The sequence below is a fragment of the Symsagittifera roscoffensis genome, chromosome 7, assembly GCF_963678635.1.
Source record: "Symsagittifera roscoffensis chromosome 7, txSymRosc1.1, whole genome shotgun sequence".
NCBI lineage: Eukaryota > Metazoa > Xenacoelomorpha > Acoela > Convolutidae > Symsagittifera > Symsagittifera roscoffensis.
This window is the reverse complement of record NC_087068.1, coordinates 18757683-18771416: the sequence shown is the minus strand read 5'-3', so window position 1 is coordinate 18771416 and position 13734 is coordinate 18757683.

Sequence of the window (13734 nt, the reverse complement as noted above, 5' to 3'; positions counted from 1 at the left end):
TTTTTTATTACCAAGTTGTATTAATTGGGCCTTTGTTTTGATACGAGCGGTCTTTTTGACTGCTCATGTGAAGGCAAACCAAAGACATGAAAGATCTGACTGCGCTATATTGCGTCTGAAATAGTTTTAGTTTTTAAAAAAATAAGGTAATTTAAAAAAAAATCAACAAGGAAATTTTTTTCTTCCACCTCACGAATCAAACAAAACATGAAAACTGTTCATGTTCTTGTTGCGGCTTACATTGCGATTGTTATTGGTAAACTGTTTAGTAAGAAAAATCCGAATACACCCAATAAAAGGCTTTCCTTATAGTCGCTCATGAGCAATTTTTATGATGAAGATAAATAATAAATTGTCATCCGTTACATTGGTCACGTGCTAATTTTTCAAATAAAAATGACCAACAAATCGGAACGGTTTGGGTCTAAAAGCAGTTGACATTTATTTTTTTCTTTTTAAGTTTTTGAGATTAGTGCGCGCGACTGATAAATCATTGTTTTTTGGTCAGAATTTTTGGCATTTTTGGCACATAGTCGTTTTTTTTAATCATTTTTGGTCCGCTTTCTAAAAAAGTAGATTTCTAAAATAATTTCAGTCAAATTCTATTTGCTTAATAGTAGATTGAGCTGAGTGAATCATTTATGGCAAGAAAAAGAGATAAGAGTAAGCTGAGGACGCATTTTGTTTCGTAGCGTTACACTTTTTGAAAAAGGGCATTAAATAATTGATTCTGTTTTCGCAGCTTGAACAGGAAAAAAAGAACTGTGATTACCTGGCTGAAAATAAAACGGAGAGAATGATTGCAAACTAGTCTTTGTTGGGGGTCAGATAAAGACTCAAAATTACCAACGACAAAAATTGTCAGCCCAATTTAATGCAAAATGATAGCGGGTCGACACTAAAACAGACGACTTTGTCTGTAAATAGTTAACTAATTAGAGAAATATGGCGTTGCTCCAGGTTGTTCTTTTTGTAAAATAATTATTTAAGTAATTATAGGCAAAAACTCTCTCAAAAATAAGTTCATCTCAAAAATGCAAAAATTTTGAAATTGGAAAAATTGACTTTGCGTTCAGAAAATGAAAAGCAGATTTAAGATGGCTTGAGTTGGATTAAACGCTAAATCAGATGGTAACACTTTAAAATTTCAATTCGAATTTAGCGTATCAGTTTTATGGGAAAAATATCAGGAACTTCAATCAACCATACCGACCCGAAATTTTCAAATGTATTCTTTTCTTTAAAATACGAAATTAATTCAAAAACATTTTATAGCCCAATAAATCTAACAAATAGAAGCGTCTTAAGCAGAAGTGACTCCAAAATTAGTTTTGTTGACAGTAATCTGACAAAATAGAGATTGAAAATGGGACCGTAGGCGACAAATTTCCGTCTTAAATTAAGAGAAAGCTCCTTTGAGATGCTGATACGAGTATGACATTTAACAAATAAAAACATATGCGATTTCTGCCCCGTCGGCACCGCACAGTCTTGTTAGCCGATAATAAAAATGGTACTTGTCAATTAAAAACAATTCAAATATAAACTTCGTGGCTCCTTGCACTTTGATTAAAACGGTCGCAACAAGAAAAGCAGGCGTCGAATTTAAACTCGAAGATAATAAAAAAAAAGGAAATAAAAGATGTTATAAAAAACCTCAAAAGAATCAAGTCAAAAAAATAGAGTCGAAGAGCAGGAGCTGCGATGTTTTGAATAACTATCGAAAAACAACAAGAAAAGAAAATCAGATAACAAGAATATTGCTGGTGACTGTTCATGGATCATAGAAAAAGGCTGTTCACGGCTTTTTTTTCGCAAAAAGAAAACTTATTTGACTAAAAGCAAAAAACTTGAACCAGTTACTCTCGCTTCGAGGAAATTTCTGCAATCTTTTTAACAATTCTTAATTATGATATATCAGCCGATGCTATCTGAAAGTTATTCGAAACTCTGATACTAAAAATTTAATGCCCAAATCTTGTTCAGAGTGATGTCTTGGCGAACAAAACTTGTTTCTTTTCAGTAGTTTGAATTGATATATGCCTCAAAATCCTTGATAACAAAAATCTGCCAGAAAAGAAAACATTTTCCTTCTAGTTTCAAACAAAACAACACTACAAAGACCCATCGAGTTTTTAGCCAACCAGTAGATAAAAAATTGCGCAAAGGAAACTGACAGATTTTACTGATAGTACATTGAAAACGGGAGGAGCTTTGTATTCGGGTGTGTTTTAGTTTTGCTTTCTAGGTAAAATCAGGTACCGCAAATAAACATTGGACTGGGCCTACTGATATATCATATTGAAGTCCTTTCAGTCGTCATTTGAACGACTAAAAAATTTTCAAAAAAAAAATATAAAAAATTTCCGAATGTCGAGAAAAACTGGTTTGAAATTTTTGATTTTTTTCTTCTAATTTCAAACAAATAAAATGAAGAGTACTTATTAAAATAGTGAATGAAAAAAATCAAACAATTAGAAGTTTCTTGAATTTTTTTTGAATAGACAACGGTTGTCGATTATGCCTAATTTACTAATTTTTACGCGTGTTTTTTTCCATCACACCGTGTACAAAATCGACAATAGTTTGAAAAACTTAATAAATTGAAAAACTTTTTTGTAAGTTTAAAGATGGTTGCAAAATTTTTTGCTACTAAGCAACCAGCTAGTTTTGTTAAATTATCGATTTGAATTGAGTTATTTCTCCACTTGTGCACTAACACTAGTAATATATCGAAACTATTGGATAGAGGATCAGCGACAATAAGCCGCGTTTGGGTGAAGTTAGTATTTTGAGTTATTAAGGTTATTATGAGAAAAGATTGGTTGAGAGATTTTTTTAGCGTTGAAGTTTGTATAAAAAAAGGGTTTTATAATAATCACTAATCAAACACATTGCTGTTTTAAGCCAACGTGGACATTGGCGTCATGTTGAGTCATTCGACTTTCCAACTTCAGTAAGAGCGCCTGAATTTTAATTTAGATCACTTTTTCAAAAAGTTGATCAATTTTGGCCAAAAAAAATTACTGTTGCTCAAAAACTTTAGTTATCTTACATGAAATCAAAATTGTATTTTCACTAGTACTTATACTAAACGTGAATATCAAATTACGCAGTTTAACAAAAATTCAGTTTGGCCATTTTGAAAAGTCAAAGTTAACTGTCAGGTTAGTTTTTGTCTTTAATAACCTTCGAGTTTTTGAAAAATTGATTGGCTAATTCTCTTGGTTATACTCTAACACAACCACTCAAATTGTTCCGGCTCTTCAAGGAACAATATAAACATCGGTATTTTCCAATAAATTTTTAATCGGTGTTTTTCGAATTTTGTGAATGGAAGACTGTTCGTGAGTATATCGGCTACTATTGTGTGCATCGGCGTGTTGATCAAGCAGATCTGTTTATCGCCTACTTTTCCGCAATTTAAAAGATTTTTTTTCCCATATGGTTATATCGTTAATGCATGACTGGATTTGTTGTTATTTTGATGTAGCTCTGGTTCTCTTCTCCTATTAGTTTCTGTTGTTCGTTTCGCATTTCGGCAATCAGTTTTCGATTGCATGTCAATTTTGATTGATGTTTGAAAGAGAAATTGGGTTTGTTCTGTAATTTGGTACAAGAAGAAGGTTTTTCAGTATGAGAGACTGAAATTACTTGGTGTGTTCTTAGCTTTAATCTCAACGCCTTTTCTTAATACTTCTGTGTTTCCACTATCTGGGTTGATTACTTGAATCATCAGTATTTCACAATTTTTGAACCAAGCCTTATTAGAAACTATGTGATCTGTGCTGCCTGAGTCTATGACAATAATTTTTGTTTTGTTCCACTGAAGTTGATTTCAGTGCCTAGGATCGAAATAAACAGACTACCAGGCTTTTCATCGGTTTTTGATTTAGTTAATAGCTCCTTTTGCTTATTTGCACTAAAAATTAGATACTGCTATGTTCTGCATTCAATTCTCATACGTCCTTTTATGCCACATGCAACGCAAGTTCCAATTTTTGGGGAATTTTGAAACTTATTCTACTGGGAGTTTGAAAATTTTTTATATGATTTTAGGAAAAACTTTGAACGACCTGGTCCTTTGGCAGACATCGCTATGTGCTGTTACTCATCAATTTCACGAGTTGCACGGCTTTTCTCATCAATTGTCAGCATGGTTCTCAGTTCCATAAAATTAGAAGCAGGATTGAAGGTTTCCTGCACCACAAAGTGTTCGTATCGAGGAGGTAGGCAATTCAAAAACATCGTTGAACAACTTCTCTGACGACTTCTCCCCGGCGTGCTTGAGTTTCACGTTCGACTCCTGTGCCCGTATGAAGTACTGGAATATCTCTCTTCATTTCTCTGAGCTGAAGGCGTGCCAACTGGCGCTTCACATTGACAAATCTGGTCGCCTCATCTCTCTCGAACCTCTACTTGAATAGTTTCCAAGCAGCGTGACCTTTGTTTTTGCCTTTTTTGTCGACACAGTCAGGCCTGAACATTATCAAGCTGGAAAATTCTGGTGCCATTGCTAGGTAGCACCGTTTGCTCATTTTTGCATCTCTCAATTTTAGCTAGTTGCTTTCGGTAGGCAAGCAACTCTCTATCGTGTGTGGTTTGGTCATTGACATTTGGTGTTGCACCCAATGCTGTTGGCTCGACCGGATTTTCGTCCTCATCTATGAGCGTGTCATAGAGGCCTTTCGTCGGACATAATGTCAGAAAACAAGTGCTTCACGTTGAGAAGTCCTCCTGAGTTCCAGTGAAGGGTAACCATTTAATGTAAGTACTCATTGAAAAGATCTTTAATTGAGTTACAGTCTCTACACTTTTTTGAATTTTCGAATTATTCCAACAATTAATCACTTACGGTCTCAAATTGGGCCCAATACCTGTTGGAAAACGGATTAGAGACAATGAGTAGCGCTTAAGTAGCTCTTAGCGCAAATTCTTAGCGCTTAAGAAGTTGCGCTAAGAGACCGGGTGATTATTATTTTTATGATAAAATATGTATCAAAAACCGGGGGTGTGTATAGTCCGAAACAAAAGCATTGTTTTTTTGGCAACATGCCGACTTTCCAACTTCCATAAATGCGCCTGATATTCAATGCACATCACAATTTTCAAGAGGTTGATCACTTTTGGTCTGAGAAATTGACTGCTGTTCAGAAAGTTTAGTCGTTTTTCATAAAGGCAAAAACTTGGTTTCACTGGCTTGTACAACAATGGTAAATATCAAATTGTGCAGTTTAACAAAAATTCAATTTGGCCGTTTTGAAAATGTGAACGTTAACTGTCAGGTTGGTTTCTTTTCTTCAACAACTTTTGAGTTTTCAAATAATTGCAGTTCTAACTCTTTTATGATTCTAAGCTGGACAATGTATGACAGGGTCAGTATCTTTTTCAATAAGGATACTGTATGACAATCTTTTTGCGGTACTTTTCTTCTCTGCCATCATCTCAAGAAAATATAAAAAACTGGTCCGATAAGCAAGTTAACAAAGTATTCGCCGCCTGCTGGCTGTGGAAATTGTGAGCAAAAATTTAATCAGCAAAAAAATGCAAAAACTGTCCACTTTAAGAAGTTGTAATCAACAGAAAAATTCTGGTGAATGTAAGAATATAACGTAAAATGTTACATTACAGCCAACTGTTGATGAACATAAGACAAAAAATTACCATATCAAAAACCTCCTCCGCAAATTTCAACTGATATTTGTTTTGATGAGCTAAAAAATTACAGATCGATCTTTGAGAAAAACTTGTTCGTTTTTTGAATTGATATCGAATTATTTTTGAAAGCGCCTTCACCCACGTTCACACCCCTCCTCCACGTTCTTCACACACTCACCCAACCCCCGCAATGACACCGCCTCCCACGTTCACACCCCTTCTCACGAGGTCACCCAACCTCCCCTACCCCCCGCCAGTCACACCCCCGCTTACAACTCCTTGTTTTCTTCCAACCCCGGTGTGGAGGTCTGAGGGGGCGAGTAAACGCGGGGGGGGGGGGGGGGGGAAGTTGGGGTTGATAAATAATCATGGGGGGTTGGGGTATAGAAATCGCGGGTGGTGGGAGGGGGGGGGGAGAAGTTGAACGAATTGCCATTCCTTAATGAAATAATTTAACAGTTACGCATATGCGAAACAAATCACACCTTTTGCAAGAGATCCCAAAAACCATATGTAAATCACAGTTTTTCCACACATTTCCGTCAGTGTTCGGTTCAAGCCATTATAAGTTGGGACAAGGGCTGATCTAGGATTATTTTGAGAGGGAAGGCCGGTTTTCGAAAAAAAAACAGGCCAAAAAAGCGTTTAAATGGATTTCTTAAATTACTGCGAAAGAAAGGCCATTAGGGTCAGCAGGGGGTCGAATCTTTCAGGGGGTAGTGGTGTGGGTAATTGTACGATCCCCAACCACGCCCCCTCTCTAAATCCGATCCTATGGGTAGGGGTAAGACTGATCACAATCTGCAGGACAAGGAGTTTTATTTGCTTGTTGATATTATTTTTTCATTTTTCTATGTTTCAGAAGTGCATGTTTCAGTTTGAAAGGTTTCTTTTTTATCGTTTGTATTTCTGAAAAATATGGCTATCAAAATAATGCTAGTCGATACATTTTTTTGTTTTCAAAATTTTATGCTAGTCGAACGGTCACCGTTTTCAGATAGTGCAGAGGGTGTACGGAAAGTGAGACGACACATGCTAATTTTTTTTCGAGAAACTAAGAAGTACCTAAAATCTGTAAAATTGATGCAACTGCATGAAGTTAAAAATTTTGGCTTCGATATCTGAGCTTAAATAAAGTTTTAAATAAAATCAGTTTCGAGGGATGATACAAAACTTTTTGTTTACTCAATTGTACAAATTTGAACTGAGTGCATTTTAATGGCACTTCGCTTTTCCGGCCAATTAGCCCCAAAAAATTCCCACTGCTCTTCTAAAGAAACAAAAAAGTGACAAAAATCTAACCTCAATCTAACCAGGAAAACAAAGTTAATTTGCCAACAAAAAGTATGCTAACATCATACCAGAAGGTAGCCCATGCAAGACAAGTCAGTAAAGTTATTCAAAGCAAACCATTCAGCTCAGTAAACTCTAGACAATCAAAATAATAGAAAAAATCATCGGCAAAGGCAGCGGAAATTTCAAAATGTCAATGTTTTCAATGCAAAAATCAATATAAAAACGTCTCAAATGTTGAACACATTGACATAGCTAACTGATCAAAAAATTGCAAAAAAAGAAAAACGATAAGAAAGAAGCAAGCAGCAAAAAAGATAATCAAAAGCACCGAAACTCTCAGGTTTATCAATTTATTTTGTGTATTTAAAATCGAAAAGCTAGTTGCTAAGGAGGAGATTACTTGAGTAATTTAACTCAACTGAATGCTTTCGGCAGGTTTTACAGTGGTTTTAATCAAACTCAAAAAGCTTGGAGTGAACACTAAGGGCTTAAAACGTATCAGGAAACTTTTCTTATGCAAAAGCAAACAAGGCAATTTGATTAAAAAAATGATTATCACAAAAAGGAAAATTTACCCTGTTAATACAGGTGAAAGCCTACTTTTTGTATTATTCTTGTATTAATATGATTATCAATATTTTTTTAATCAACACACTATTGATTTTTATGATTATTACTATGATAATCTTCTTTGATTATTGTAATTATGATTGCAATAATCAATAAAATAGCTTGCTTACTTTGAACAAATTTGGGGAAGCATTCAAGAAAGGGTACAAAGTTTTAAATTAAAAAATTTTATTTGACAATTTTTCTAAATTTTTAATTTTTTTTTATATTCATAAAACTTGCCATATCTTCTAACCCGCGAGCTTCTGTGAGTCATTTTTGGCATGTTAAAAAAAACAACTCTAAGCTTCACCATCATCAACTTGCACCCAGACTAAAAAATTTTTAATTTAATTATTGATTTTTTTAAGTTCGTAAAACTGTCTTTAAGTTCGTAAAAAAGTTCGTGAAACTGTCCTTGTCTCTTAAATTTTGAGCTTTTAAGTATCGTAAATGCATCCCCAGAAAATATTCCCGTTAGCATGCAACCAAAGGCTTACCTAATTGCAATAAGAACTTCAATGAAAAAAGGCAAACGATGTTTTGTTTCTCAAATTTTCAGAAATTTGACCCTGATCTAAAAAAAGAACTTAATTAAAAAATTATCCTGAACTCGCATTGAAAAAGCTTCTTGGACAATCATGCCTTTTGCTTGAAATTTGTTGCTAACGCCTTTTGAGCCTTGCAAAGCGGTTCTAGGTTCTGTTTTGCACCATTTGCACTATTTGGTTTTTGATATTTCCGCTCAAAAATTAAACGTATTGGCGCTCAAAGTATTTCAAGAAACAATTTGGGGTTGTTTGACCCAAAAAATTAGATACATGACCTTTTTTTTGGGTCGAACAACTCCATTTTTTTCTAAAAATACTTAAGCGTTGAAATTTTGAGGAACATAAGGATCCAGAAACAGTTACAAACACAGTTATCTATTGTAATCTACAGGCGAAACTGAATTTTACCAGAAATGATTTAATTATATATTTTTGCTAGATTTAGTTTCGCCAGTAGATAACATTACAATAATCCATACAGAAGTGTGTTTCTATCCAGATTCAAAAATGGCGTAGTTTTTCGAACTAATGGGTCTCTGTGTTTACTAGACTGGAGGGCTGGAATGAGTCATTAATAAACTTTTCAGCAATGCAGTGGTGAGTAAAGTTCAAAGCCAAACTTTCATTGCAGTCAATCAGATTTGAGGCGCAGCAAGGAAAAAGGGTAAAAATAGAAAGATGAACATCAATAGTAACCGAATTGAGCCAAATTCCAATTTTGACAGAGTCGGCGTCAACTAAATTAGGGATAATATTTGGAAACAAAACAAGCGTCCTCGTTACAAGATAATAAAATTGGAATTAGCCCAAAAAGTCTAATGATTTGGGGGCAAAATGGGTGAAAAGGGAAGGACCGATATTGGAGAAATGCGAATTAAGCTTGCGAGCGACCGAATTAGGGAGATATAAGCAATCAATTATCCCCACCAAACCTATGACAACTGACCCACTATTAGCGATGCAATGTTTAATAGCATACTGCATCAATCTTCAAATTACATCTTGATAATTGTTAAGAACTTTCAACTGGCAAATTTCAGCTAGTTTTCTTTGTTCAAAAATTTTCCCGGAAGTAAATTGTACGTCTAAAAAGCCAAATTTTAAATAGGAGCAATACGTTTTGCGTCCGGGTGAAGCCATGAATGTTCCGAAAAACATGTTCCCTGAATGTATCCGAGCGAAGCCCTGAAATGCCTGATAGGTCTGGTGTAGCTTCTGGCAAAAAAAATGAATTTTCGTTAAAACTGAATCCCCACACGCAATTAAAAATACAGAGCGATATATTTTGTGTCTGTTAAAACAATATTTGAATTAAAAATTATATCACCTCATTTCAATCTGAAGTATTTCTAAGATTGATTAAATGATTATTTCGCCGCTCTTGCGTTAATAGAACAATGGAATCATAGTTTCATTATGATGACCAGTAGCGTGCCGAGAGGGGCGTAGGGGGTGGGGAGACAGAATCCCCCTACCCTCAGTTCTGGTTGCCATTTTTTTTTCAAAGGGACTGAATGCTTTCGGCAGGTTTTACAGTGGTTTTAATCAAACTCAAAAAGCTTGGAGTGAACACTAAGGGCTTAAAACGTATCAGGAAACTTTTCTTATGCAAAAGCAAACAAGGCAATTTGATAAAAAAATGATTATCACGAAAAGGAAAATTTACCCTGTTAATACAGGTGAAAGCCTATTTTTTGTATTATTCTTGTATTAATATGATTATCAATATTTTTTTAATCAACACACTATTGATTTTTATGATTATTACTATGATAATCTTCTTTGATTATTGTAATTATGATTGCTATAATCAATAAAATAGCTCGCTTACTTTGAACAAATTTGCGTACGCATTCAAGAAAGGGTACAAAGTTTTAAATTGAAAAATTTTATATAGCAATTTTTCTAAATTTTTAATTTTTTTTCATATTCATAAAACTTTCCATATCTTCTAACCCGCGAGCTTCTGTGAGTCATTTTTTTGGCATGTTAAAAACAACTCTAAGCTTCACCATCATCAACTTGCACCCAGACTACAAAATTTTTAATTTAATTGTTGGTTTTTTTAAGTTCGTAAAACTGTCTTTAAGTTCGTAAAAAAGTTCGTGAAACTGTCCTTGTCTCTTAAATTTTGAGCTTTTAAAAGGCAAAGTTTTAGTATCGTAAATGCATCCCCAGAAAATATTCCCGTTAGCATGCAACCAAAGGCTTACCTAATTGCAATAAGAATTTCAATGAAAAAAATCAATCGATGTTTTGTTTCTCAAATTTTCAGAAATTTGACCCTGATCTAAAAAAAGACCTTAATTATAAAATTATCCTGAACTCGTATTGAAAAAGCTTCTTGGACAATCATGCCTTTTGCTTGAAAGTTGTTGCTAACGCCTTTTGAGCCTTGCAAAGCGGTTCTAGGTTCTGTTTTGCACCATTTGCACTATTTGGTTTTTGATATTTCCGCTCAAAAATTAAACGTATTGGCGCTCAAAGTATTTCAAGAAACAATTTGGGGTTGTTTGACCCAAAAAATTAGATACATGACCTTTTTTTTGGGTCGAACAACTCCATTTTTTTCTAAAAATACTTAAGCGTTGAAATTTTGAGGAACATAAGGATCCAGAAACAGTTACAAACACAGTTATCTATTGTAATCTACAGGCGAAACTGAATTTTACCAGAAATGATTTAATTATATATTTTTTGCTAGATTTAGTTTCGCCAGTAGATAACATTACAATAATCCATACAGAAGTGTGTTTCTATCCAGATTCAAAAATGGCGTAGTTTTTCGAATTAATGGGTCTCTGTGTTTACTAGAGCTGGAGGGCTGGAATGAGTCATTAATAAACATTTTAGCAATGCAGTGGTGAGTAAAGTTCAAAGCCAAACTTTCATTGCAGTCAATTTTTTTTAGCGTAAAAATATCAGATTTGAGGCGCAGCAAGGAAAAAGTGTAAAAATAGAAAGATGAACATCAATAGTAACCGAATTGAGCCAAATTCCAATTTTGACAGAGTCGGCGTCAACTAAATTAGGGATAATATTTGGAAACAAAACAAGCAATAACAAATGGAGGCTGGCGTCCTCGTTACAAGATAATAAAATTGGAATTAGCCCAAAAAGTCTAATGATTTGGGGGCAAAATGGGTGAAAAGGGAAGGACCGATATTGGAGAAATGCGAATTAAGCTTGCGAGCGACCGAATTAGGGAGATATAAGCAATCAATTATCCCCACCGAACCTATGACAACTGACCCACTATGAGCGATGCAATGTTTAATAGCACACTGCATCAATCTTCAAATTACATCTTGGTAATTGTTAAGAACTTTCAACTGGCAAATTTCAGCTAGTTTTCTTAGATCAAAAATTTACCAGGAAGTAAATTGTACGTCTAAAAAATCAAATTTTAAATAGGAACAATACTTTTTGCGTCCGGGTGAAGCCATGAATGTTCCGAAAAACATGTTCCCTGAATGTATCCGAGCGAAGCCCTGAAATGCCTCTAATAGGTCTGGTGTAGCTTCTGGCAAAAAAAAAGAATTTTCGTTAAAACTGAAACCCCACACGCAATTAAAAATACAGAGCGATATATTTTGTGTCTGTTAAAACAATATTTGAAATAAAAATTATATCACCTTATTTCAATCTGAAGTTATTTCTAAGATTGATTAATTGATTAATTCGCCGCTCTTGCGTTAATAGAACCATGGGATCATAGTTTTATTATGATGACCAGTAGCGTGCCGAGAGGAGGGCGTAAGGGGTGGGGGAGGGGGGGGGGTTGCGACAGGTTCTTTTCCCCTACCCTCAATTCTGGTTGCCAATTTTTTTTCAAAGGGTGTTCCTTTGGTATAATTTTACGACATCAATTTTTGGCTGACCAACTTCAAAGTTTTTTTAAAGGCGCCTTTGGCGTCAATATAACTAACTTTGACGGGGGAGCGCGCGCTATTTTTTGACAAAAACCTTATTTTTGACAAAATAGGGTCCTTATAGTATTTTCGAATCGGAGAGCTCGGAAAATCAAATTGGTCGGCCTAAAAAAAACACCGCCCCTTGAAATATTTCTGTGCACGCCATAGAAGATGATCTGAAACCGCACGACAAAAAAATCACCCTGCACCATACTTACTTCCAGTCACATTCGGATTTTAAATTTTAAATTTGGATTTTTTGATTTTTTTTCTTGGCAAATATATGATGTTCGACATGCCATGTTTCGTAACCCCAATTCGTTTTTGGAATTCAGATCATTTTAGCTTATAGGAAAAGTTCACCCCCAACGGTTCGTTTATAATAATATAAGCGGGGTAAAGAATTGAATAAATTTGCCATTATATGAACAAAGTTCATTCTTGAGTCCCTGGATAATAGATCTCGATTGATGTTCAGATTCCTCAACGAGACATCCAAGTAAAACAGCCTGAATGTTAATAGAAGCTATGAAAGAAAAAACAATGGAAAAAAGAAACGAGTCGATCTGATTGAAAGTTCTTGATTTTGAAAATGTATTTTCAAGCATTTATTTTAATGGGTTGGACAAAAACAATGAATGGACCTGACATAAATCGATACATTATTTTCTCTTTTTTTTCTTGCAATTTTCTTGGAATAAAAACAAAGTTCAAGACTAAAGCCAATCTTTTTAAGGTAAGAGGCAACAGTCTGTATAATATGATACTATTTAATAATAATAATATTTCATTAAATAAATAATCACGTTTTTTTTAAAATTTTTTAAGTTGTCACAAAAAAATTGAGTTCCAGTTCAAAATCTGACAACATGAAAAGCAAATATGCTGTACAAATAAAAAAGAGCATTACTAAGAGTTAGTTGTGGATATTAAAAAAACAAACAGCCCTGCCTTGGCAGGTACAAATTCAGAACATCGGGGTTGACCTCATCATACGAAAAATGTTCATTCAATTCTCTTCACGAAAAGTAATGCTGATAAAATTCCATACATAATTTCTATGGAAAAAAAGCTAACCAATCAATTTCAGCGACTGGAAAATATGTAACAATATTTTTTTATATGGCTACAACAAACTGTTCCAAGAACATTTAAAAATTGAGGGACATTTTTTTAGTCGCAAACTTGCTTCTTTCCTCTAACAAACAATTTTCGATAATAAAACACATGCAGTAATTGTTAATTTTTTATCTATATCGTATTTTCGAATCAATTTTTCACTAAGAAAAAATCAGAAATGACCATCAAAACTTTGAATTGTCAAAAAAACATGCCCCAACATCGAATCGCTAGTCTATTAAAAGTTTAAGCTTTTAATTATAATTCTGAGTGAAATATCACGCAATAATGTAGATATCGAATCTCCGTATGCAGTTTCTCTTTTAAAAAAACGCTTTTAACTAATAGGTTTTCTTAATTGAGAAGACCCTGGTGGTTTTATTTTCGGATTTCACGCAAAACGCAAGAAAAATCTTTTGATTTTATGGAAAAAATTTTAGTCTTGAAAGTTTAATGCAAGGAAAAATGTTGATCATAAAAAATTTCAAATAATTTTCTGAGCCTTTGGAATTTTATGGAATTGTATGACCTGAAAATTTTCGGTTATGGAAATCAGATGCTGAATTTTTTGGTTGACAGAAAATTTA